We start from the raw sequence: 27,677 nt of genomic DNA on the forward strand, positions 1-27,677 counted from the left end.
AAAAGATTGCTATAGGAGGAGCTGGGTGAAGAATAGCTAACACCATGAAATGTATCTTTTAAATCCCCACAGTGAAAATTTTCCGATTTCATAAAATATTTGCAATAAAAATTAGATTCATGAAGAAATAGAATATTTTACTGGGTTTTTATCTTTATTTTTTTTAAGGTTACTTTACTTCTCAGATAAATAATTTCCAGAATCAGGGCTTCATGTCTTTGTTGATTTCTGCAGAGGCATTAAATACACTGAAATGTAGTTGCAGTATCGTTTTCCCAACTGTAACCCCCATAACTGTATAGTGATGGCAATATAGACACAGACAAGGATTGGTGACAAGTGAGAATAACATAGTGGTGGTTTAACCAGAGTCATGAAGAAAAAAATGTACTTTTTTTACAACAAATTATCCATTTTCCTGGAAAAAATTGAAGTGGAATGAAAAATAAAACGTGAATACCTATTTCTTACCTACCTTTTATTCATTCCAAATTCATCTCTCAGACTCAGTTTTTAAAGCAGTATACATGGTTAGATCATGATACATTCTGTATAGCAAAGAAACAAAAATAGCCAAGTGCTCACATGCAAGAGATATACAGCTGCCTTTGCAGTCTGTAGAAAACAGAGATTTCCTCTAGTGTGCTTATGTGTTTTGTCCTGTTAATTTTTTGTCAATGGATATGTTCTTGTCCTTACCAGGCCTCTAAGACTAGTAAAGAAAGTAAACTCCGGTAGGGATTTCCATTAATTACTGTGGAAGACTGAAAAAAAGGAGTGATTACTCTATATATTACTTTGCTAAGGCTGCCATAACAAAATACTACTGATTGGGTGACTTAGAACACAGAAATGTATTTTCTCATAGTTCTGGAGGCTAAAAGTCCAAGATCAAGGTGTTGGCAGGGTTGGTTTCTCCTGAGATCTTTCTTCCTGACTTGAAGACGGCTACCTTCTTGCTGTGTCCTCACATGGCCCTTCTTTGTTATGTGTGCCTGTTGTTCTTCTTCTAAGGACACCACTCAGAGTGGGTTAGGGGCCACTATGAAGGTCTCATTTTAGCTTAAGCACTTCTTTAAAGACCTTACCTCCAAATGTAACACAGTTACATACTGAGGGTTAAGACTTCAACATATGATCTTCCGGGGGGCAGCGGGGGGGCACACAATTCAGCCCATAACACCATGCTTGCCTCAAATTCACAGTCAGAGGGTTTGGGAGGCAAAAGGAAATGGGCACTCTTTCCTCCTACTCCTATGACTTTGTAATCCACAAATGAACTAAAAGAATTCTTCTTTATGGAAAAGTAAAAATTTTAAGTTATCTAAATACAGAATGTTAAATGATAGTTTAAGGACATAGTTTGGCAACCCATGGAAATCATAACTGAGTATCTGCTAATCCACTGTTTTCAGTAAACTCACCTAGCAAGCTTGGCACAGAGACAAAACCCAAGGCCTGGTGAGTTGTTTATAGTTAATTATGAGGGATGCCACTTCTAAATCTGTACAAGCTGTAGCTCATGGTTTTTTTGTTTGTTTGTTTTTCATTTTTAAGGGCTAGAGTCTTTCTAAATATAATTGACAGTTTGGAAGATAAATCTGAAGAGCAAAATAAATTTTCTCCCCTAAAATTTCAATTATTTCTTCTGTCTTAACATTTTTGAATTACTTATACCGTCAAGAATTAAGAAATACTATATTTTTTAAAGTTCATAAGCATTTAGCACTGTGGTTAAAAAAAAAAAGGAAATGAATTTAAAATCAAATATGTAGTTATATAAAAATAAATTATGCTGTAGAATATTTAAAATACTGTGTGTGTATATATTCACACATATATGTATATGTATACATATACATCTCCAATTATAGAATTAGCAAACAACGTCGTTGCATGTGAGATAGTTTTGTAGTCTGAACTTTCTCACATAACTTTATTCCCATCAAAATCAACATGCATATTGTGTGCATGGGTTTTTTTAGATAGTTGTTACTAGAACTATATAATAAGATAATAAGATATTATCTTATAACTATATAATAAGTTATGTTATAATAAGTTCTAATAACTATATAATAAGATAATAAGATAATGCCAAAAAGGAAATGATTTTTTGAGGTCTTAATCACTGAATATAACATATTGATTTTTAAGAGTCTTAGAAATAAAATAATAACCACATAAAAATGATTCCTAATGGTAGAATTTCAAATATTATGACATAGTGGTAAAAAATATATCCTTGATATTCTTCCTTAGTCAGTGACACTGTCAAACTTCAAGTCTTTTTTAATATTTCTGAAGATTTATCTTCATTAAAAAAGGATATTGAATTAGTAAAAATAGGCATTATCAAATAACTAGAAACTTACTCCTCCCATATTAGAATTAACTCCCTTAGCAGACTTTTGGGCAAAGAAGTAACCTGCCAATGACAATGACCCAGCACTTTGAGCCTTTAAAGAAGACATATCAGATGCAGGAAATCTCCCAAGCTGCTGTGAAGATGTTGAAATGTTGGGTTATAACAATCCCCCCACTCCATTAAAAAAAACCTTGAATATGTAGTCCAGATTGAAACTAAAAAAAAAAAAAAAAAGGAAATTCTCAGATGCCAGACATCCAGTGTAACTCAAAGTTAAAATGCTGAGCTGAAGCTGATGCCAAGAGGCTCAACAGAAACTAGGAACACGTTATTGATTAATGGCTGGGGACTTGGATTACTTTCAGAAGGGAAACTAGACCATGGGACCCTGGGAGCAGAGAGCTAGAACTGACCTTCATGCATAAAGCTAGGGGCTACGAAAGACTGTTTCACAAATGAAATGGAAACAAGAAATTTCTGGAATAACTAGGAGGAAGTTTGTTATCTACTCACAGCTGTATGTTGAAATATAATCAACCACAAGGAACTGAAAACCTAAGCCTGCTCTGTTGAAGAACAGAAGTCTGACTTCATGTGATACACAAGGCCCTATGTCCCCAAGCTGAGAAATTAACATTAAAAATCTACCAAAGACTAGGGCAAATATGACTGCCACAGAGATGAACCCCAAGAAAGAAGAGATTATAATAAAAAAAAAAAGATGACCTCTCTGAATAAAGTAACCACCGTAAGAGTGAGTTGGCAAACAGAGGATTTGTATAGCACACTGGGAATGGAGATAATGGAGCAATTTTAAAAGGATTTCAAATCATTTACAACATTCAGAAAAGAAAGGAAGAAAACCATAAAACAAAGCTGAGGTGGTATGAAAAAGAACAGGAAGATTAGAAAAATTACCTAACAGAAATTCTAGAAATGAAAAATGTAGTAATTATAATTTTTAAAAGCTCAAAAGAACAAATTTAACATTAAACTAACATAGAGAGACTAAATGAATTAGAAGAGAGAAGATTCTCTTGGATCACATAGAATCCTGCACAGAAGGACAAATAAATGAAAAACATGAAAGAAAATTTAAGACATATGGAAGAAAGAATGAAAAAAGCTAAGAATTCCTAGAGAGAATAGAGTAGAAATATTCAAAGTAATAATGAATGTGAATATTTAGCATATAAGAAACATACACATCTCCAAGTTGAAGAATTTAAAGTTTCCAGTAGAAAAATGAAAGTAAGTTCACATATAGATACATTGTAGTAAAATGTCAAAAAGTAATAATGTGACCTTTTGGCAAATCAATGTCAAAAAAGAGAAAATCTTAAAAGCCACCAGAGAGAAAAGATATATGCCTGTAAAGAAACAAACTGATAGCAGACTTCTCATCAACAATGATGACTGGCAGAAAACAAAGGAAAAAAATCTTCATAAAGCTGAGAGAAAATAATATTTACCCCCAAATTCCATACACAACTAAATTATCACTCAAATAAAAGTGAACTAAAATAATTAGATAAACGGAGTCAGAAAGATTATACTATCTTCCCATGGAAAGAAATTCTAATATTCTTCATCAAGCAGGAAATTGAACCAAGAAGCACAGTAGCTGGATGCAAAAATAAATGGTGAACAAAAAAATAGGTAACAGATTTTGGCAAGTATAATTTACTGTTGACCACTTTAAAATGTTTTTGAATAGATTAATTTAGAGAGCCTAAAAAGTGAGGTAGGACCCACTATAGACTCCCCAGAATGCCTAAAATGGAAGAAATTAATAATATTAAGTGTTGACAAGAATAAGGAGCAACTGGAACACTTAAACACTTATGTGGGCAGGTAAATTAACACAACGACTCTGAAAACTGAACTTGGGCATACTTAGCGACCCAACTACTCTGTTCTGTTGGAACGTTCCCAACATAAATGAAAATTTAACCAGAAGAAATATACTAGAATGTTCACAGAATCTCTATTTATAATATCTCCACTGTAAACTACCCAAAATCCATAATAGGAGAATGGATAAATCATTTATATGTTCACACAGTAGAATATTAAACAGCAAGAAGAATGAACAAAATTAAGCCACCATACAACAATACACATGAACCTCACAAACATAATCCTGAGTGAAATAAGCCAGGCACAATAAGGTACATCCTGTGTGATTATGTTTAGTCACAGTAAAAATCAGACAAAATCAATTCATGATGTTAGAAGTTCAAATAGTAGTTACCTAGGAAGTGCCTGACAAAGGGTGTAAGGGGAGTTTCTACAGTGCTGGTGATATTCTGTATCTCAAGCTGGAGGCTGATTAGTTACATGGATGCATTCAATTTGTGAAACTTCATTGAGCAACATACTAATGACATGTATACTTTTCTGCATGTAGTATGCTGCAAAAAAACAAAAAATGAAAACAAACAAAAAAACTAAAGGACAGGTGCTGCTACAGATTACTTATTAATTAGAAATGGGGAAAAGTGACATTTACAATGGTGCTATCTGGAAAACACCACCCTGGCCAAGTGATCCAGCCTAGCATCATGAGTAGTATGACAACATGTTATTATGTACCTCCTGATAAGAGCTATAAAACATAATCTATATATAGTCTTCTGGTCCAAAACTTTAACCTAATCATAAGAAAAAAATAGTCAAGTGAATCCAGACTGTCAGACACTCTACAAGACAACTATGCTCAACTCTTCAAAAATGTGAAGGTTATGAAAGAAATAAAAGGCAGGGAATGCTCCAGATTAAAGTAAACTAAAGAAACATGACAACAAAAGGCATTGAGCATGTGATCCTTGGAATGATGTTGAATTTAAAAAGAAAAATGTACAAGGGCTATTTTTCAGAGCCATTGGAGAAATTGGAAAGTGGACTGGATATTGTATCAATATGAATTTTGGGGGTGTAATGATGGCATTGTGGTCATATAGAAGAATGTTGTTTTCTTAGGAAGTGCTTGCTGAAGTACAGGCATACCTCAGAGATATTGTGGGTTTGGTTCCAGACCACAGCAATAAAGCAAATATCAGAATAAAGCAAGTCACATGTACTTTTTTATTTCTCAGTGCAGACAAAAGTTATATACTGTAGTCTATTAAAAAAACAATGTATAGGGACTTCCCTGGTGGTCCAGGGGTTACGACTCCATGCTTCCAATGCAGGTGGTGCCGGTTCGGTCCCTGGTCAGGAACTAAGACCCCACAGGTCGCGCTAAAAATGCTAACCATCATCTGAGCATAATCAGTGAGTCATAATGTTTTTATTGGTAGAGGGTCTTGCCTCCATGTCGATGGCTGCTGCATGATCAGCATGGTTGCTATTGAAGGTTGGGGTGGATGTGACAATTTCTTAAAGTAAGACAGCAGTGAAGCTTGCCACATCAAGTGACTCTTCCTTTTACAAACGATTTCTCCATAGTATCCAGTGCTGTTTGGTAGCATTTTACCCACTGTAGATCTTCTCTCAAAATTGGAGTCAGTCTTCTCAAAACTTGCTGCTGCTTTATCAACTAAGTTTAGATCATATTCTAAATCCTTTGTTGTCATTTCAACAGTGTTCACAGCATCTTCACCAGCAGTAGTTTCCATCTCAAGAAACCACTTTCTTTGCTCATCCATAAGAAGCAACTCCTCATTTGTTAAAATTTTATCTTGAGATTGCAGCAATTCAGTCACATCTTCAGGCTCTACTTCTAATGCTAGTTCTCTTGCTATTTTCACTACATCTGCAGTGACTTCCTCCACTGAAGTCTTGAACCCCTCAAAGTTATTGATGAGGGTTGGAATTAACTTCTTGCAAACTCCTGTTAATGTTGATACTTGTGCCTCTTTCCATGCATCATGAATGTTCTTAATGGCATCTAGAATGGTGAATCCTTTCCAGAAGGTTTTCAATTGACTTTGCTCAGATCCATCAGAGGAATTGCTATATATGGCACCTATAGATTTATGAAACCTATTTCTTAAATAGTAAGACTTGAAAGTCAGAATGACTCCTTGATCCATGGGCTGCAGAATGGATGTTGTGTTACCAGGCATGAAAACAACATGAATCTCATGTTCATCTCCATCAGAGCTCTTAGGGGACCAGGTACATGGTCAAGGAGTAGTAATATTTTGAAAGAAATCTTTTTTTCTGAGCAGTAGATCTCAACAGTGGGCTTAAAATATTCAGTAAACAATGATGTAAACAGATGTGCAGTCATCCAGGCTTTGTTGTTCCATTTCTAGAGTACAGGTAGTGTAGATTTAGCATAATTCTTAAGGGTCTAAGATTTTCAGAATGGTAAATGAGCACTGGCTTCAATTTCACATCACCAGCTGCATTAGCCTCTAACAAGAGTGTCAGCCTGTCCTTTGAAGCTTTGAAGTCAGGAATTAACTTCTCCTCTCTAGCTGTGAAAGTCCTAGATGACATCTACTTCCAATAGAAAGCTGTTTTGCTTACACTGAAAATCTGTTGTGTAATGTAACCACCTTCATTCCTTATCTTAGCTAGGTCTTCTGGATAACTTGCTGCAGCTTCTGCATCGGCACTTGCTGCTTCACCATGCATTCTGATGTTATGGAGACAGCTTCTTTCCTTTTCCTTAAACCTCATGAACCAAGCTCTGCTAGCCTCAAAGTTTTCTTCTGCATCTTCCTCACCTCTCTGAGCCTTTACAGAATTGAAGAGAGTTACGGTCTTGCTCTGGATTAGGCTTTAGCTTAAAGGAATGTTATGGCTGGTTTGATCTATGCAGATCGCTAAAACTTTCACCCTATCAGTAACAAAGCTGTTTCACTTTCTTATCATTAGTGTGTTCACTGGAGTCACACTTTTAATTTCCATCAAGAACTTTTCCTTTGCATTCACAGCTTGGCTAATATTTGGCACAAGAGCCCTACCTTTCTGCCTACATTAGCTTTCCATGTGGCTTCCTTACTAAGCTTAATCATTTCTAGCTTTTGATTTAAAGTGAGAGATATGTGACTCTTCCTTTGACTTGAGCACTTAGAGGTCATTGTAGAGTTATTCATTGGCCTAATTTCAATATTGTTGTGTCTCATGGAATAGGGATGCGCAAGGACAGGGAGAGAGATGGGGAATGGCCAGTAAATGGAGCAGTCAGAACACACACAACATTTATCAAGTTTGCTGTCTTACATGGGCACAGTTAGTGGCACCCCAAAACAATTATAAGGATAACATCAAAGATCACTGATCACAGATCACCATAGCAAATATAATAATAATGAAAGAGTTTGAAATACTATGAGAATTATCAAAATGTGACACAGAGATACTAAATGAGCAAATGCTGTTGGAAAAATGGCACCAATAGACTTGTTTGACACACGCTTGCCAAAATCCTTCATTTTATAAAAAATGCAGTATCTGTGAAGTACAGTAAAGCAAAGCACAATAAAATGAGGCCTGTATGTAGGAGTAATATGCCATGATGTCAGCAACATACTTGAGAGAGAGAGAGAGAGAGATAAAGTAAAAGTTGCAAAATGTTAACAATTTCTGAATCTAAGTGAAGGGTACCTGGTGCTTATTGTATTGTGTTGGTCTTTCAACTTTTCTGTAGGTTTGACATTTGTCAAAATAAAAAGTTGGTGATGGAGTAAACTTAGATGCAATTACCGTTTTACACAATTTGAACATGAAATGTTGTAGGCATTGGAGGAAGATCTGAGTTTAAAAATTTTAATGTCCAATCTTTGACAAAGGAGGCAAGAATATACAATAGGAAAAAGACAGTCTCTTCAGCAAGTGGTGTTGGGAAAGTTGGACAGCCTCATGTAAATCAATGAAGTTAGAACACACCCACTCACCATACACAAAAATAAACTCAAAATGGCTTAAAGACTTAAACATAAGACATGACACCATAAAACTCCTAGAAGAGATCATAGGCAAAACATTCTCTGACATAAATCATACCAATGTTTTCTCAGGTCAGTCTCCCAAGGCAATAGAAACAAAAAGAAAAATAAACAAATGGGACCTAATCAAACTTACAAGTTTTTTGCACAGCAAAGGAAACCACAAACAAAATGAAAAGACAACCTACAGAATGGGAGAAAATATTTGCAAATGATGTGACCAACAAGGGCTTAATCTCCAAAATATACAAACAGCTCATACAACTCAACAACAAAAAAACAAACAACCCAACCGAAAAATGAACAGAAGACCTAAATAGACATTTCTCCAAAGAAGAAATACAGATGGCCAATAGGCACATGAAAAGATGCTCAATATCACTAATGATTAAAGAAATGCAAATCAAAACTACAATGAGGTACCACCTCACACCAGTCAGAATGGCCATCATTAAAAAGTCTACAAATAACAAATGCTGGAGATGGTGTGGAGAAAAGGGAACCTTCCTACACTGCTGGTGGGAATGTAAATTGGTGCAGCCACTATGGAAAACAGTATGGAGGTTCCTCAGAAAACTAAAAATAGAATTACCATACGATCCAGCAATCCCACTCCTGGGCATATATCCAGATAAAACTATAATTCAAAAAGATACATGCACCCCTATGTTCATAGCAGCACTATTCACAACAGTCAAGACATGGAAACAACCTAAACATCCATCAATAGATGAATGGATAAAGAAGATGTGTTACATATATATGGTGGAATACTACTCAGTCATAAAAATGAACAAAATAATGCCTTTTGCAGCAACATGGATGCAACTAGAGATTATCATACTAAGTGAAGTAAGTCAGAAAGAGAAAGACAAATACCATATGATATCACTTATAAATGGAATCTAATATATGACACAAATGAACCTATCTATGAAACAGAAACAGATTCACAGACATAGAGAACAGACTGGTGGTTGCCAAGGGGGAGGAGGTTGGGGAAGGGATGGAGTTGGAGGTTGGGATTATCAGATGTAAGTTTTTATATAGAGAATGGATAAACAGCAAGGTCCTACTGTTTAACACAGAGAACTATATTCAATATCCATAAGCTGGGAAGAAGTGAGAGAGTGGCATGGACATATATACACTACCAAATGTAAAATAGATAGCTAGTGGGAAGCAGCTGCATAGCACAGGGAGATCAGCTGGGTGCTTTGTGACCACCTAGAAGGGTGGGATAGGAAGGGTGGGAGGGAGATGCAAGAGGGAGGAGATATGGGGATATATGTATAGCTGATTCACTTTGTTATAAAGCAGAAACTAACACACCATTGTAAAGCAATTATACTCCAATAAAGATGTTTAAAAAAATCCTATGATAAACCATAAAGAATAAACCAGAGAAGAATATTTTTAAAAAGAATATGTATATGTATAACTGAATCACTTTGCTGTGCAGCAGAAATTAACACGTTGTAAATCAACTATTCTTCAATTAAAAAATTGATAAAAGAAACTTTTAATGTTCTTGTAACATTTGGAATAGGATGTAAAGGTACTGATTAATTTTAGACTTTGTTAGTTCAGGTAAATGTGTTTTAAAAAATAATAAGGGTTAACATAAAAATGTAGGAACTAGAGTATATAACTGCCAAACTACTAATGAGAATAAATGAGCGAATTCTGAGAGGCAAAAATGAGAAAGAAAAAAGGAGTAAATAAGCTTGATCAATCCAGCATAAGACCTGAAAGTGAACAAGGAAAAAGAGAAAATAAACAAAGTATTAAAAAATGTAAAATAAGGTGACAGAAATAAGTCCAAATATGAATCACAATAAAGGTATACATATTAACTTCAGCACTAAAAATCAGAGATGAACAGACTGGATTAAAAATATAAAAGTCCAGCTCTGTGGAATTCACCTGATGTATACTTAAAGCAAAATAGCATGGAATGAAATAAAATAAAGATTTATTTATTTATTTACTTATTTATACTAAACAAAGATAAAACCACAAACCACAACTAGCATAATAATAATAATATGAAACAAAATAGAACTAAAGGCCAGAGTTTTAATAGTGATATAAAGAGACTCTGCATAATGATAACAAATTTCTACCAAGAAGACATTAACACTCAATGAACATGAATACTCTTTCGATGTGATCAAGAAGTATTTGTGTGTGCTGACAGAATTACAAGAAGAAAGAGAGAAATGCACTATTACAGCTGGATATTTCAATACACTTCTTTCAGCAACAATGGATAAATCAGAAAAATTAGTAGAAAGAGTATAGAACTTTTTTTAAAAATGCAACTGACAAATTTTTTCTAACATGTAGAATCCTGCATCCATTAATTAGCAAAAATATATTATTTTCAGGGATACATAAAACATTTTCCAAAACTAGTTATTCCTCAAAAGATTCAATTATCATATAGACCATGATCTCTCATTGAAACGGAATTAAATTTGAATTCATTAATAAAGATATAGTTAAAAATACATTTGAAAACTGAACATACACACACAGACATGCACACACACACACACACTCACTCACTCCTGATTAACCTATGAGTTTAGAAAAATCACAGCAGACATCATGAAATACTTGGAAAAATATTACAATGAGAATGTTATCAATACTTTAAAAAATCTTGTGAATAAAACTTAGAGTGATACTTAGAAGGAAAATCATAACCTTAACTGTATTTATTTCTCAAAAACTGAAAATAAGTTTAACTGCTAATTTTTAAATACTAAATAAAGAACAAAAGAGTAAATTCAAATAAATGGAAGGAGTGAAATAAATAGAAAAAAATTTGAACTCCTACATGTCATTTTCTAAAAAAGAAAAAGACCAAATCAGCAAGGTATGAAAAATAAAAGTATGAAAACGTAGAACTTACAAGTGAAACTGAACGGCCAATAAATATGTGAAAAAATCTTTAATCTCACTAGTAATCAGGAAAAGAGAAACTAATACAAGGATACAATTTCACACTCATCTGATTGGATAAAATCAAAGAAGCATCAAATATCGGAGAGGACGTGCGAAATAGAAAGTCTCACAGAATGCTGGCAGGAGTTTTCAGTAGTGCATTCACTCTGGAGCCATCAGGCAATATCTAATATAGCTGAAAATGCACATGTCCTGTATCCCTATAACTCCACTTCCGGGTGTATTCCCTGAAGAAATTATGGCCCCAGGATAATCACTGAAAACTATTACAGATATAGACATAGATATGCTATGATAGATAGTAGAATAGCATTAATGTGAAATTTTAAAAAATATATGAAACAATAAAGGCATAAACATGTCTATAGTAAAAGTACTTTTAAGAGAATCGATGGAACAAAGTAGAGTAACAAAAAAATTTAATCTGAAAGAATCACCAAAGAAGTCAAAGTAGTAGTTGCTTGTAGGGGGAAAAGAAATTTGGGAAATAGAACTGGGGATTGGAACAAAGTGAATTTCAAATTTATTAGTAATGTATATAAATGATACATTCAACAAGGTGGTAACTCATACTGCCTCTGAACTAAATCACCAAAAACCAAAGTACATATTTATGTTCTGTTCTTTTCCAGATAAAACCAATCAGACAAAACGAGAGTACCTCAGAGCCTGGGAATCCTTGAATTATCTTGGGGAGCACATGTGTCATCTTAATTGTGCCAGCAGGTCCTGTCCATGCCCCAAGCTACTGTGGGCTCTCGAGAGGCTTGAACCTCCTGATAGTTGAAATGGTAGCCAAAATAGCCCATCTTTTTAAGCAATTATTCCCAACTTAGCCAAAGAAAGGGATGATTCTTCAGGCTGATAGAAATTGAAGGAAAAATTTAATTATGGCCACATTAAAAAGGGTTGGCCCTCTTTTTAAGAGATAATCTTATTCTTTGGTTGCCCCCATGTAGTTCTCACTCAAAATACAGCTTGGAGTAAAATTCAAGTGTTAACATCCTCATATGCCCCTTCTTTCTCTCTCATTTCATAGTCCCACCTTGTTCACTTTCACTGATGGTTGATAGCAGATAATCAGCTAATTACTTCTCTCATGGCACACAAATTATATCTCTATTCTAGTAGTTTAATTATTTGAATTATTATACCAAAATTCTATTTTGTTAAAATTATTTTAAGCGGTCATCTCTTTCAAAATTATTTAAGCTTCTAATTCACTGTCCTAGTATCCAATTTTGGGCACACTCAGTGCTCAAAAAATACATAATGATTTGAACTTTAATTTGTTTCTTCTGGTCTCTGTTTATACTACATTATAAAGACAAAATAATAAACTTCTTGAGAGCAGGAACATTATCTTCTGTGTACTCTGCTTATACATTTTACTATTCCTTATTTATATACCCATAGCAACTGGTTCATATTGCTTGAATGATTGTTTAGGTAGAAGAATACTTCAAATTTATTTCTCCTTACCAAAGCAAAGCTCTCTATTTATGGACCTCCAGAGACTTCCAATGCTTGAAACTAGTACTTTTTTGCAGTTGACTTATTTTTTGTGCTCCTAGAATAAACCTATTAATAAAAAAGCTAATTTTCGAGCTATGTAAGATCAAATCACTGCTGTTGGGCAGAATAGTGTTAGAATGAACTGTATAAAAACAATTAAGTTCAATTCTTTGTCTCTCAGGACATAGAATTACCATATTTTACCATCCATCCAAAAGAAGTAATTTGAGATCGAGTGAAGAAAATGAAAATCACAATACCAAAAAGTGAAACTTTAATATCACTTTATTATAGTGCTTAAATGAACTTTATAAATCATACAATTTTGTTTTATACTATAACATGTAATCATAGCATCTTTGCAGGCAAAGATTTCAAATTGAAAAACAATACAAAATCATCACAAGGAGAATTTTTTAAGGGGAGCAACTGTTTTGTGCAAACAACTAGCTCTCCTGGGTAGAGTCAAGCAATCCCTTCTCTGAGGGATTGCCTGCTAATTGCTTAAGCCTCCAGTTAAGGTAATGCAGCTGTGAGTGTCTTGAACCGATAAAAACATTATCTTTTAATGAGTGAAGAAAATATGACAACACAATAATGAAATGCGGGTAAATGTGCTGTTCAGTGCTCCAGTAGCCTACAGGGGCCAGTGTGTATTTTTCTTTCACAAAGTAGAGAAAAGCAGAGTTTAAATTATTGGAAAACTTGATATAAAAAATTAAAAACGACGTAGTTCCAAAATTTTTTCTATCTTGTCAGCCAAAGTCTGCCAACTGCCTCAAAAGCATATGCAACTTGAGAGGAGAGATAAAAATAATGATCATGCTAACAGGTATGATTTAAAAAATATGTTTAGTTCTTTCTATTTGGTCCTATGGTATGTATTAGGTATGCATACATCCCATCTCATTTAATAAGAAATTCAGAGGGATTCTCAATTAGGTAGTATATTTGCTTAAACTGAAATAGTGAAGAGAAAATTGGTCTCACATACCAGGAAGTATTTCATATTTTTCAGTAGTCAACCTAGAATCTGCAAATTTTCCCAAATTCACACTAATATTTTCCCCTTTGGAATCTCTTCTCATAAAGTTCCTTTTGCCCAATTTCTATGGCTAAATTCCTAATCAGCTTTTAGTCAAGTCCCCGACGAGCCCTTCACCAAACAGTTTTCCCTTCCTTTGAATGATGGTTCTCTCTTAGGACCTTCCTCAGATAATGCCCTGAGTTATAGTGATTCTAGAGAAATCTCTCTCCCCTTCTTAGAAGGTAAATTCTTTGTGCACAGGGATTATGCTTTAGCTATGTTTTAAGAACCACCCTGAAAAATGGCACCATTACTATCAAAACAAATACTCATTGTTTAATACTGAATAATAAGAATTAGGCCAGAATCCATACTGAATTTCTGAAATGTGAATTCTAGAAGCATTAGTTATACAAATATATTTTATCTACCTGACTCACCCCCATGTAGGTAAGAAACCCCATTCACTCTTCTGTTTCATTTCCCTGATACCCAATAGACTTTCAAACTTTGCCGCAGTTGATAGCCGCAGGGAAAACAGTATTTGCACTTGGTTGTCCCTAGAGCACCTAGCACAGTGTCACACATATAGGCGACAGGTAGCAGATACTGATGAGCGCAGAAGAGTTACAGATAGTAGGGGGCTTTAAGTTTCACTTAGAAAAAGTTATGATTACTTAGAGAGTTCTAGGTTGCTTAATTGAAAATTGAAAGATGTTACTGAAGACTTTTAATTGGGGATATTGAGAAAGTATCCCTCAGTCATCAAAAGACATTAATTTTCAAGACGCATTCTAATCACCATAGTAAACATGAATGTACCCAGGAAATAAAATCCAGAGTCGACAGTAGTTATTTTCTGAAGGTGGGAATATGTACAAAATTTCTTTCTGGGGATTAATGGATGAGCTGTGAGGAACGTGAAGTCTTCCCAAGGGCTCTCTTAAAACTCCCTTTATATGGTCCACTGTGACTTTTTTAAGCCTAAGCTCTGCTATAATGATTACTTGCCGATTTTCCCTCTCTCTTGTCAGTAATGAGAAGAGGTAAAAAGAAAATGAGACTAAGAAAATGAGCCCTAGAAGTGTTTAGATCAAACTTCCTAGTTTCCAATTCCTGTATCCACTGTTTCTTCGTGCCCCAAACTCTAGAACCCAACACTGAGAAAGCAGTGTTCACTCTGTAACTCCACCTCAATGTCGTGACCAGAACTTGTATGGCACAAAGGTCCTGTTGCTATGGTAACTCAACCTCAAACACACTGACGCCTGGGCCTTTTCTAGTGGGGATAAAATCCTCTTCCAGAGAGGCTGAATAATGCCAAGTAGCAGCTCCACAGGAAGCCACTGGTGTGCTCTTTGGGAAATGTTTCCCACATGAGCTCTGGATTTTTCAGATACTTCGTGCTCACAGGTCTTCTTCTGTGTGGGAGGCACATACTCTTTTAATTCTACTGATAAGCTGAGGAGACCATGATAACTTAAAAAGAAGTATAAACAGTTCTTGGAATCCTAAGACATTAATAAGGCTGTCCATCACATGTACTTACAGTAAACACTTGGCAAAAACCTAAGTGTTCAATTATAGTACAACCCTACAATGGTAAGTTAGAAGGCTATTCAAAGTGTTGCACTTATACAACATGTAAAAACATGGGGAAATGCTCGCCATACAGTGTTAAAAACAGAGCGATAGGGGGCTTCCCTGGTGGCGCAGTGGTTGAGAATCCGCCTGCCAATGCAGGGGACACGGGTTCAAGCCCTGGTTTGGGAAGATCCCACATGCCGCGGAGCAACTGGGCCCGTGAGCCACAATTACTGAGCCTGCGCGTCTGGAGCCTGTGCTCCGCAGCAAGAGAGCCCGCGATAATGAGAGGCCCGCGCACCACGATGAAGAGTGGTCCCCACTTGCCACAACTAGAGAAAGCCCTCGCACAGAAACGAAGACCCAACACAGCCAAAAATAAATAAATAAATAATTAAAAAAAAAACAAACAGAGCGATACAAAACTGCATCACTGATATGTTACCAATGCTATACATACACAGACACTTGAACAACATGGGTTTGAACTGTGCCAGACTACTTCTACACAGATATTTTTCAACAGTAAATACTACAGTGCTACATGATCCATGGTTGGTTGAACCCAGATGAGGAACTGCAGATACAGAGAACTGTGGATACGGAGAACCAACTATAAATTTTATGCAGATTTTTGATTTTTGCATGGAGGGTCAGCACCACTAAACCCTGGATTGTTCAAAGGTCAACTGTATGTGAATGTGCATAAGGGGAAAAAAAGCCAGGAAGAAATAGCAACATTTTGACAATACTACTATCTTATAGCATTCAAAATGATTTCTATTTCATCCTTAAATTTTTTGCTCTTTAAATTTTACAATTAATATGCGTTAACTTTTACATCACAAAAGGAAAATAATCATTGGTTTTTTAAAATGATACACTTAAATCTGATTATGAAAAGGAAATTATGGAGAAAAGAAAAGTATCAAGGATCACTGCCCTGAGTTGCAGAGTAGTGGTTAAGAGATTGGGCTTTGGAATAAGACTGTACGGCCTCACGGCCTTCAATTAACTTCTCTGAGCTTGTGTTCCTTGTCAGTTGGATGGGGATACTATATTTCATCAAATCGAAGATTCCATGGATTGTAAAATACTTACACCAGCATTTTATGTGCCAATAAGATTCTTCAGATACTACCAATACTCCATTTTAAGACACATTCCTACTTTGGAATGTGAGATAAACATGTCAGAGAATTGATGAATTATAGTAATAATTGTACCTACTTTCATAAGCTTTTGTGAGGACTGAATAAGATAATCCATGTAAAGTTCTTGGGAAAGTCCATTACACTTAATAAATGCTTAACAAATGTGAGTCATATGGCAGACTCACTTGAGATGACTTAGACAAACCCTGAGGGTGAAGGTGGAGATCTCAGCTTGAGAGGCCTGAGAAGGGCATGTAGATGGGCATTTAAAACAAGAGCAAATGTGGCTGAGCAGTAAGGAAGAGTGACTCTCGTCGTGGAGACCTGAGGCCAGAACATCTTGCCCTTGCTCAACTAAGTTTGAGAGCCACAGGTAGAAAAAGCCTACAAAAAACAAATGTCAGTGAGGATGTATAGCAAAGGAACCCTCATACACTGTTGGTAGGTTGTAAATTGGTGCAGCCACTATGACAAAGGGTATGGAGTTTCTTTCAAAAATTAAAAATAGAATTACCATGTGATCCAGCAATATCACTCCTGGGAAAAAATCGAGAAAAATTGAAAACACTAATTTGGAAAGATATATGCACTCTAATGTTCATAGTAGCACTATTTCTATCAATAGACAATTAGATTAAGGAAACGTGAGATACACACACACACAAAAACATACACAATATGGAATATTACTCAGCCATATAAAAGAATGAAATACTGCCATTTGCAGCAATGTGGATGGACCTAGATAATATTATGTTTAATGAAATAAGTCAGACAAAGACAAATACTATATGGTATCACTTATGTGTGGAATCTAAAAAATAATACAAATTAATGTATATGCAAAACAGACTCACAGATATAGAAAACAAACTTGTAGTTACCAAAGGAAAGATGGAAGGAAGGTGGGGACAAATAAGGGGTATGGAATTAACAGAGTCAAACTACTACATATAAAATAGACAAGCAACAAGGATATATACTGTAATAGCACAGGGAATTATACCCTTTATCTTGTAATAACCTATAATGGAGTAGAATCTGAAAAAATACTGAATCACTGTGCTATACACCTAAACTAACACAATATTATAAATCAACTATACTTCAAAAAATAAAATGAATCAATAAATAAGAAAACAGAGCCATTGTTTTAGAAAGCAATATTACATTAGGGTCTTAAAACTTGAAATTCTCAAATAACTGGGTAAGAAGTTAAATGTTGAGGGTTGAGGAGAGAAAAAGAGGAAGAGGAAGAAAGTTTGAGGTTGAGTGGCTTAAGTATTACAGTCATCAAATTATCTCATTTATCTCTGTCTCTTGAGTAACCACAGGACACAAAGAGCCCTACGATTACATGGGTGTAGTGGAGATGAAACCACAAGGAAAAACCACATTTGCAATCTCTTTTCGTAAGGACTTTCTAAACAAGTGAACAAAAGAAAGACATACATGCAGCATTATTCGCAATTCACATGCCTATAACAGTACACATTATAGTAGAACTGAATAAAGATGAATGCAAAAATGGGACATGCTAAAACAAAATTTTATTAAATTATTTCACATTTCCTGAACTGCAACAAGCCTCGAGGAAATTCATGCTTTTCTTCAAGTGTTTTTTTTTTAAAAAGACCTATTGTGACGGAACATAAAGTATGCATACTTATCTTTGCTTAAGAGCAGCAATAATGAAAGAGTTATTAAAAGCATTAAAAAGCAATATGTTTTATCATATTGGTCACTTAAAGAATAAATCTATTATGTCTTTATTTATTCATATATAAAGTACTCAACAAATATTTACTTACGTGGGTGCTTAAGTTAGATGAATGCAAAAGTGCTGGCAAAAGCTACAGCTAGGAAATGAGGTAAAGAACGTTGACCAAGTGGGGGAAATCTGGTGGAATGAGTCAACCAGAACCCTGACCAATGAACCTTTTCAGGTTTGGTATAGAACAAATCTCGTATAGAAACGGACTTGGCCTGGAAAGGGCCCAGAAAAATGAAATACTCTCTGATGCCAGGAATCGCATGGAGGTCAAAGGGAAAAAGAAACTGTTGACAGAAAGATTTTTCCTTTAGTTTTCATGTGTTCTTAGCAGGCAAATCTGTTTTAGAGTGCAGAACGGTGCTGCTGTGAGGTCTGTAATAAACTTCAAGCTTATGAATTTTGAAGCTCAAGAGAACAAAGCCCATCATTACGGAACATATTATCATTGAGGAAGAGCTAAGCCCTTTGGATTTATCCTCCAAGTTCCCAAAGAGCATGATTTATTCTTTTCAGAAGAAAGATTCATCAAAGTGCATCAGGTGGGGTCGAAGGGAATGACCTATAGTTAACACTCTGTATGGGTGTTAATTTTAAAAGGGTGATTTTTTTAAGGAAGCATTGGTGCTTGCCATTTTTTTGTTTTAGTTTTTAGAACAAAATCTTTTCAGTTCTCATAAAATGAAAGACTTTTCTGAAACCTAGAGTAGAAGGGGTTTCATCCATCTTCCAATCTTACATTGGTCCAGGTAATCCTTCTGGAGGAGGAGAGCCGTGTTGAGGTCATACCAAGCTACTTCTTGACATATGCTCACCGTCCTCCCTTAACTGCACTGTCTTAGAACAAAAAGTGTTGCCCAACCTGTGTGTGGGTGACTCCTACTTTCAATTAGCAATAAAAGCCTCATAGTGGGTTACTGCCCGCAATGGGGAGCAGTAAGCATGTCTTTGTATGGGCAGTTATAACCTTGGGACCAGAGGGCACAATCTTGTATTTCTGCAGGGGCCAAGCAGGTTGTATAAATGGTGCAGTGAAGTCAGGGTGAAAAAAATCACTTGAGCAAGTGCAGTGATGAATGTTGACTGACACTTGGCCTCAATGTAGGAGATCAAGGGAGTGCAGGAGGCTGTGAGGACTGTGAGCAGGCAGGTTCCACTTTAAAGGGGCAGCTGCCATTCGGCTCCCACTGATTGCTGCCTGAGGAATAAGGGCCTGAGTGCCAGCTCCTCTGAATTTTCACGTGATGCTGGCTTCTTGGGCATGCCACCCGTGGAGGCACGCCAGCCCGGCACTTAGACGGGCCCACACTTGCTCTCATGCTCTGCTGTCACTGTCATAAAATGCTTAATTAGTTTTGAACAAGGGTGGCTGCATTTTCATTTTGTCCTAGACTCCCCAGAGGATGTGGCCAGTCCTGTTTTCAAAAGAAACTGTGCATCCATACTTTTCTGTGGTATATTCCAACTTTTAAATATTGTCAATGAATTCAAATTTTAAAATGTAGTGAATGGTACACATTTGCAAGCTGACTTGTCTAGCAGCGGGCAACAGATTTTAACCCTGTGGATCGTCTCAGAGATTATCCTGGAATCTTAGAACTTGGAGCTGTGAGCTTTCTGATGCAACCTGGCCAACCCCCTTACCCTCTGGATGAGGCAAGGGTCACAAGAAATAAAAACAGGAGCACTGGCTGTCATATATAACACCCGCTATCCTGGGCCTGTTAGGAGCAGCTGTTCCTGGACATGCTTCCCGAAAACAAGGCATCTGAGTTTTATGGCATCTGTGACAGTGTGTGCTTTCTGCTTCATCATTTTAATTTTGCGGATGGTGGATCTGCTAAGCAAGTTGCTTTCAACTTTATGTATTTTCTCCAGTGATTGGGAGCCACTGTTGATTTTATTATGATTTACCCAGTGATTATCCAAGTACTACCTCTTGACCTAGGCAGGGGTGTATACATTTCTAGGGCCTAGTCAGCTGCAGGAACTATACTATCAGATCCCATCCAAGGGCTGCAGTCTTTTACGTGGACAATTTCTTTCTTTCCTCCTTTTTTCAAGCCACCGCCTGTGTTAACACGTTATGGGATGTAAGAGGGGGGGAAAATAGCATGTACAAATGTATAATCATATTCTAATATGAGTGTTTTAATCTCCTTAATCATTAGTACATTAGAAAGGTATGCATTCTTGGGTTACTGGACATTGTAAGGACTGGCTATTTTTATGAATTTTAATTTTGTGTTGAACCCAGCCCTATTTTTTAAGAATGTGAAATAAAAAACACAATCTCTCTTCAAGAGTCCCCCAGTTTAAATGTCTTTTTTTCTTTCTGCCCCCATTTCTGTGTCTCTCTCTCTGCCCTGTTCTTTGGCATCCTGTGGCCTCAGAGAACTCTGGTGGGCTATTAGCAATTGAATATGCCCTTTGACAGATCCTGGAGCAGGCAATGATTACATTTCTCATGGTGAAATTTTATACCTGAAGCCGCTAGTGTAATCATTTCATTCCTGTGTGCCTCAAAGTTTCATTTTCAAAGTCGATTAAACTTTTTAATGGAGTAGTAGGATTTAGACACAACTTAATTGAAAAATACCATGATGGATAAGACAGGTGTTAACAGGAGTGGATTTGACAGACTATAAAGGAAAATGTCAAAAACAAACAGACAACCTGTGTCTTGGATATAATGGAACCCTAGTCCCAGCCAGATTAAGGGTTTGATTTAATTTAAGCAGTTTTTCTTTGGAATGCTCACCCTGCCCTGTGAGGGCGTCTGTTCTTCCCCAGGTCACTCCAAGTGGTTAGCTGATCTTTTACGCCCAGTGCTAGACTGGACTGGATTTCCCTCTTGCAGAGACAAAGGCTGGATTGGAAAGATCTGTGGCAGACAAGTGTGATGCTTTGGGGACGCAGCAGGATGTGGATGGAGTGGCTGCTCTTTGTGGATTCACGGTGGCAACCAGCCGGGCCACCGGGCCAACACTGCCCTGTGTTTGCTCCTTTGTTGTTTTGTACCATGTGATGCCAGCAGTGCTCTGGCAGCTGATACCATCAGCAGGTGCCCCTAAGATACCCAGTAGCCCTGGGAAAACAGGAGGAAATAATGTTTGTGGTCACATAGGGCCTCGTGCCACCATTTCACAGGGCATTTGGCTTTTGTTACTTGTTTATTATTTTTAAACCAAAGGGTGCCACCCTTCTCTCTGTGGTACGTTGAAGACAGCAAGATTCCATTGCTTTTCTCTGTTCTTAAGAAGGGTCATGTGTGAAAGATAAATAACCCCAAGGTAATAAGAGGGAGCTGGATTGACTTGAAACCGACACACTTGTAATAAAACACGTGAATACCACCGTCCAAGCAAAGCAGGAAAGGTGGAGTTTCCATTTTAAGAAATAGCTGCTATCATCCAAAACACTATGTGACGGGTATAGGATGTCTCGGTGTATCCAGTGTGTTATTCCTCAAGGATGCATGATGCTCACAGGCAGAATGTGAGAAAGACTGCCTTTGGGATCTGGCCCCCATAAGCAGACTTAAGTCATTGTACACATGCCCAGCAAACTCTTCCTATTTATCTACATGTTTCAGCCTTGTTCTATTAGTGAAAAACACTATAGCCCAAAATAAGAGTACCCTGCAGGCACATCTGTGACAGGCATTGACTTCTTCTTCTGGGGAGGTAATAGCTTGAGGTTGAGAGCAGTTTCAATCACCCACAGTTCAACTCCATCTCCATATTTACTTCAAAATATTGTATCTATGGAACAGAGTCATTTTTCAGGCAAAACCTGGTCTATCCAAGGAGGGCATTTCTTTTTGCCTCTAGATTTCAGGAAAATGATCAGTTCTGAGAGAGGAAATGCTTTAGATCAAAAGAATATAATCAAGTATTTAGAATGACTTACCCAATGTAAACTATCCCCATGAAAGTGTGATGTTGTTATATACTTCACGTGGAAAATCTTCTTAAGGTACATTCTTATAAATTATTTAAAATCTGAAAGTGGTCTGGGATATTTCATTTCATTCAATCAGTCTAACATATTTTCATTTACTCCACACCTTTGGATCAGACGTGGAGACGGGTCATTCTGGAGAGAGCTGAGGAGTGAGTGGGAGATGACAGTGGAAAATAGTGAGAGGGTGGGCAACTCTTGCAAGAAGTCTGGTTGTGATACAAAGAGCTCAGATGGCTCAATACCAAAAAAAAAAATAATAACCCAATCAAAAAATAGGCAGAAGTCCTAAATAGACATTTCTCTAAGGAAGGCATACAGATGGCCAACAGGCACGTGAAAAGATGCTTAGCATCGCTAATTAGTAGAGAAATGCAAATCAAAACTGCAGTGAGGTACCACCTCACACCAGTCAGAATGGCCATCACCAAAAAGTCTACAAACAATAAATGCTGGAGAGGGTGCGGAGAAAAAGGAACCCTCCTACACTGCTGGTGGGAATGTAAATAGGTGCAGCCACTATGGAGAACAGTCTGGAGGTTCCTTAAAAAAGCTAAAAATAGAGCCACCATATCATCCAGTGATCCCACTCCTGGGCATATATCCAGAAAAGCCAAAAACTCTAATTCAAAAAGATACATGCACCACAATGTTTGGAGCGGCACTATTTACAATAGGCAAGACATAGAAGCAACATAAATGCTTGGCAATACATGAATGGATAAAGAAGATGTGGTACATATATACAATGGAATATTACTCAGCCATAAAAAAGGATGAAATAATGCCATTTACAACAACATGGATGAACCTAGAGATTATCATACCAAGTGAAGTAAGTGAGAAAGAGAAAGACAAATATCACACGATATCACTTATATGTGCAATCTAAAAAAATGATACAAATGAACTTATTTACAAAACAGAGATAGACCCAGACATGGAGAGCTGACTTGCAGTTACCAGGGGGTAGGGAAGCGGGGAAGGGATAGATTGGGAGCTTGGGATTGACAGATACACACTACTATATATAAAATGGATGGACAATAGGGACCTGCTGTATAGTGTATAGCACAGGGAACTGTATTTAGCGTCTTGTAGTAACCTATAATGGAAAAGAATCTGAAAAAGAGCCTATCTATCTATCTATCTATCTATCTATATCTGAGTCACTTTGCTGTAAACCTGGAAATGGCACAACATTGTGGATCAACTATACTTCAATTAAAAAAAAAGAAAAAAAAAGGTCTGATTGTGAAAGTAAAGAGAGGGTGATAGCTGGAGGGGGATGTGAGATGAATAAGGTGGCTCATTTGTCAATTTGTTTTTAAGAAAGTCTTATGCATATTTATAGCTGTTAAGAATAAGCCTGAGGGGGGCAGTATGAAGATGTGGGAGAAGGGATGATATGATCAGAGAGAAAAGTCTCTGAGAAAGTAGGAGGCAATGAAACCCAGATCATATATGGGCAAAGGGGGAGGAATGAGCCACATGCAGAAGGAGGGCACCTCTTTCACTGTGACTGCAAGGGAAGGAGGATAGGGTGGAGTCCAGAGCAATAACTCTATGGCCTTCGGGGCCTGAATTTGAAGAGCTCCTGTCTCAGTTGTTTACCTGAGTGAGTTTTGTTATTTTTCCCTGTGCAGTAGGTGAGCAAGGTCAACTGTTGAGAGTGAGAGGAGGTTAAGTAGTTTAGGAGATTTGTGAGCATTAGTGAAGACCTGACCAGGCCACTGTTGGGAATGAGAGGAAGCTGCAAGAGAGACTCAGAAGAATTGCTGGGCCCTTTTGAGAACTCAGTTGAGACTAGAAACCAAGATGATGAAGTGTCATTAAAAGCAAGATTGTGAAGATTTTCTCCCACGGAACTCAGCAGCACCAATGTTGGTTCCAGAGGGACAAGAATCAAGGGCAGCCTGTGAGGAAGGTGGCAACAGAAGGATGACAGAGGAAAATTGTGCCAGATACTGAGAAGAGAGATGAAGTGACAGGACAAAAAAGTCACAGTGGTTAGACCTGACTGAGCTCAGGGATGTCGTATCTGAGATCATTTCTACAACCCCACTTAGTGAACAAATAAGGAAATTGAGGCTCAGGGAGGTTATGCTTAACCACTGATTTTTCTGAAGACTATGTTATCAAACAAATCATTATAATGTATTTCCCAGTTTCCCATATGATATTTGTAATAAATGAGGATTTCATTGTGGGGCAAAACCTTGGCTTCAAATGGATAAACAGCAACAACAGTATGTAATAAAAGAAAATAAATCTTGATAATATTTTAATATTCAAAAATTAAGCTGACTCAACAGGAACATATATGCGTTATGCATATTAACATATGTACGAAAGGCTTCCATAGAGCTCAATGTACCCAGGGAATAAAATTTAATTCTTATGCATCATAAATTTGTCCTAAAATTAATGTTCTAGCTACTTTCCCTAGAATATAACCTCTGTAGAAGCCAGGATTTTGTCTTTCCTACAATGGTATCCCCAGAACCTAGAATAGGACCTGGATGAGTAGGTGTTCAATAACATTTGTTGAAGAAATGAATACATGAAACAGGGCTGACTCTTCCCCTTGACCTCTTAACAGCACCTTAAAGTCAAAACTGGATTCATTTTGTGCCCATTCTCACCCCACACACTCCCACACCCACAAAAGAATCTGATCTTTCTTTGTATTACCTAATTCAGTTAAAGGTGTTTCCATCCACCTAGTCAATAAAATGAAAAAACAGGGAACCATCCATGATTCCTCCCTCATTCCCATTTCTCGGACTAGTTGGTTCCCATATCCTGTCAATTTTGTCTTGGAAAAGTTTGATCAATACTTTCCCCTCTCAGCATTCCCGCAGTCCTGCTCTGTGCAGGTCTTTGTCATTTCTCAACTAGATTATTGTGTTGGTTCTCTATTTAGGTTCGCTGACCCAAATCTTTCCCCCATTGGTCCAGTGTTATTTCTAAATGCCCATCCACTGGCTAAAAATACAACCCATTATTTTCTTCAGAATAAATTTCCTTAGCATGGCCTTTAAGAGTTTCACAGTCTAATCCCTTGCTATGCTTGGGGTTTTGTCTCTTTCCACTTTGCATATTTGCCATTCAGGATGGACCCATACTTTTTTTTTTTTTAACATATTCTTTCCTCATATAGATGTCCAAAAATTCTGCTACCACAGAGCATATGGGCTGCACTAACTTTCCCCTTTCAAACTCAGCTAGAGCAGACCCTATTGCCTCTCCTTGGACTAAAGCTTGGGCTCAACTCTCCAACACATACTTTTTAATTTGATGCCTTTTCTCAGGCTTCCTCTGCTTAGAAACTCTTGCCTCCTAGCCCATCTCATAAAATTATAATTATCCTTCACACTTTTCCTCTATTATTAAGTCATCTTCCAATAAGCTTCTTCACTTGAAGTTAAAATGGTGACTTCTTAGTTACACCTTTGCTGCTAATAGTATTTCTCAAAAAAACCCTCCAATTTTAAAAAGATATGGAACAATATTAGTGTAGGAGTTTAACAGAAAATAGCAAAATTAAATTAATATTTAAACATTATATAATAATGGACATAAAATGTAAACAGATAAAATCTTTTACTTCTCTTGTAATTAGATTAAGTCAAAATAACTATAAAAAACAGTAAGATGTCATTTTGCACATCTCTGGTTGTCAAAATATAAAAGTTTGATTTAAAAAACAGGATAGGCTAGGAGATATGCACTTTTTTTTAAATTTAATTAATTAATTAATTAATTTTATTTTTGGCTGTGTTGGGTTTTTCATTTCTGTGCGAGGGCTTTCTCTAGTTGCGGCGAGCGGGGGCCACTCTTCATCGCGGTGCGTGGGCCTCTCACTGTTACGGCCTCTCTTGTTGTGGAGCACAGGCTCCAGACGCGCAGGCTCAGTAGTTGTGGCTCACGGGCCCAGTTGCTCCGCGGCATGTGGGATCTTCCCAGACCAGGGCGCGAACCCGCGTCCCCTGCACTGGCAGGCAGATTCTCAACCACTGCGCCACCAGGGAAGCCCGATATGCACTCTTAGATACCTTGTAAGAATGTGAGTTGGTACGCCTTTTGTGATAACATCTTTCAAATTTGTAAATGCAGGTATCAATTGGCATTGATAAGATTGTTTCTTTTGTGGGCCTGTTTGTTTCTAATGCCTCAGTTGCCCCCATTTTCATTTTCTCATTAGAAATTCAGATTCAAACAGGAGTGGGATCCTAACAGGAATGGGTAGACTTTTTAGTAAATAAATCTTGTTCCCTTTGGTTGTATGCCATGAATTTGTTTCTTCTGGACAATGTGGCTTGTGTTTCTGGAAAAGAAAACCTATGAAGGGTTCAAGTGAATAAGCTGTCTATAGACAGAGGATCTGGAATGTCTGGTTAGAAATGTGAAGCAGTATTTGTCTTCAGGCAACATGCATTCATACATATGTGCTGACCTTATTGGAGAAGATTTGAAGGAAGTGGTTGTAAGGCTAGAGACATTTCTTCTGCAGTATGCCTATCAGTAACAGCAGCACAGGGTAGCTTGGAGAGCAAAGTGCCCTCATCCCCCAAGCCACCCCAGATAAAACCATGAGCTAACTTAACACAGTGTACGTTCTATGCAAGCACAGGCCTAGACCGGTGTCCTGGTCACACCCAGCCATCTGGATTACTGGCCTCAAAGCCTCTTGTCTAGAAATTCTGGAGCCACTACTGAGGCTCATTAAGACCTGAGTTTTACATCTCTACCAACATCATGGGAGGATCAAACCACAGGAAGTAATAAGAAGTGAGTGAGGGAAGTCTGGCCTTTTTGGTTGTGTTTTATTTTTAACCTGACTTGAAGAGGACGAAGGTATTTTCACTCAGGAGGAAAACATATACCTGTAATTGGTCTTCCTTTAATAACCCCACTAAATAACAAATTTCTTTTATTCTTTTTCATTTTAAGTTGATTTTCCTTTTCTATATATTAGATGGCCAAACTGTTGAGTGACAGCTGTTTTCTTGCCTTTGCTGCTCCTAAGCATGGACCTGGTTCTTTCTCATGGTTGCAGTCTAGGAAGCATTTCTGCATCCTCCTTGAATTGTCCTGTAGTAAACCCTCAACATAGTCATAGACTCCCAAGTTCTTTTATTCTGAGGGTCATGAAACAACTTCACAACAGATGGACTACAGAGGAGTTCAGCATTTGTCCAACTTGAGAGTGAAATCTGAATTCCCTAGTCCCCTGAGTCTGTTTCCATATCCGTACTTTCCCTTTCTCAATCCACATTTTCCTCCCATCCTTTGGCTATTCATACCTGACCCTACTTCCTCTAGCGTTCATCCTTTCTTCCTGGAAAGCCTGGGTTGCTTTCCTTTCCAGAGTCATTGTGGCATAAGAACCCAGACCTGGAGCCAACTTTTGGGG

General features: G+C 37.1%; 1 protein-coding gene across 1 annotated transcript in view; it reads left to right on the forward strand.

Moving 5' to 3' along the window:
- CCDC192 (coiled-coil domain containing 192) overlaps positions 1-27,677 on the forward strand; it is a 164,006-nt gene that overhangs the window by 47,011 nt on the left and 89,318 nt on the right. The gene's annotated exons all lie outside the window — the stretch shown is intronic.

This window comes from Balaenoptera acutorostrata, chromosome 2, assembly GCF_949987535.1.
Source record: "Balaenoptera acutorostrata chromosome 2, mBalAcu1.1, whole genome shotgun sequence".
NCBI classification, from domain to species: domain Eukaryota; kingdom Metazoa; phylum Chordata; class Mammalia; order Artiodactyla; family Balaenopteridae; genus Balaenoptera; species Balaenoptera acutorostrata.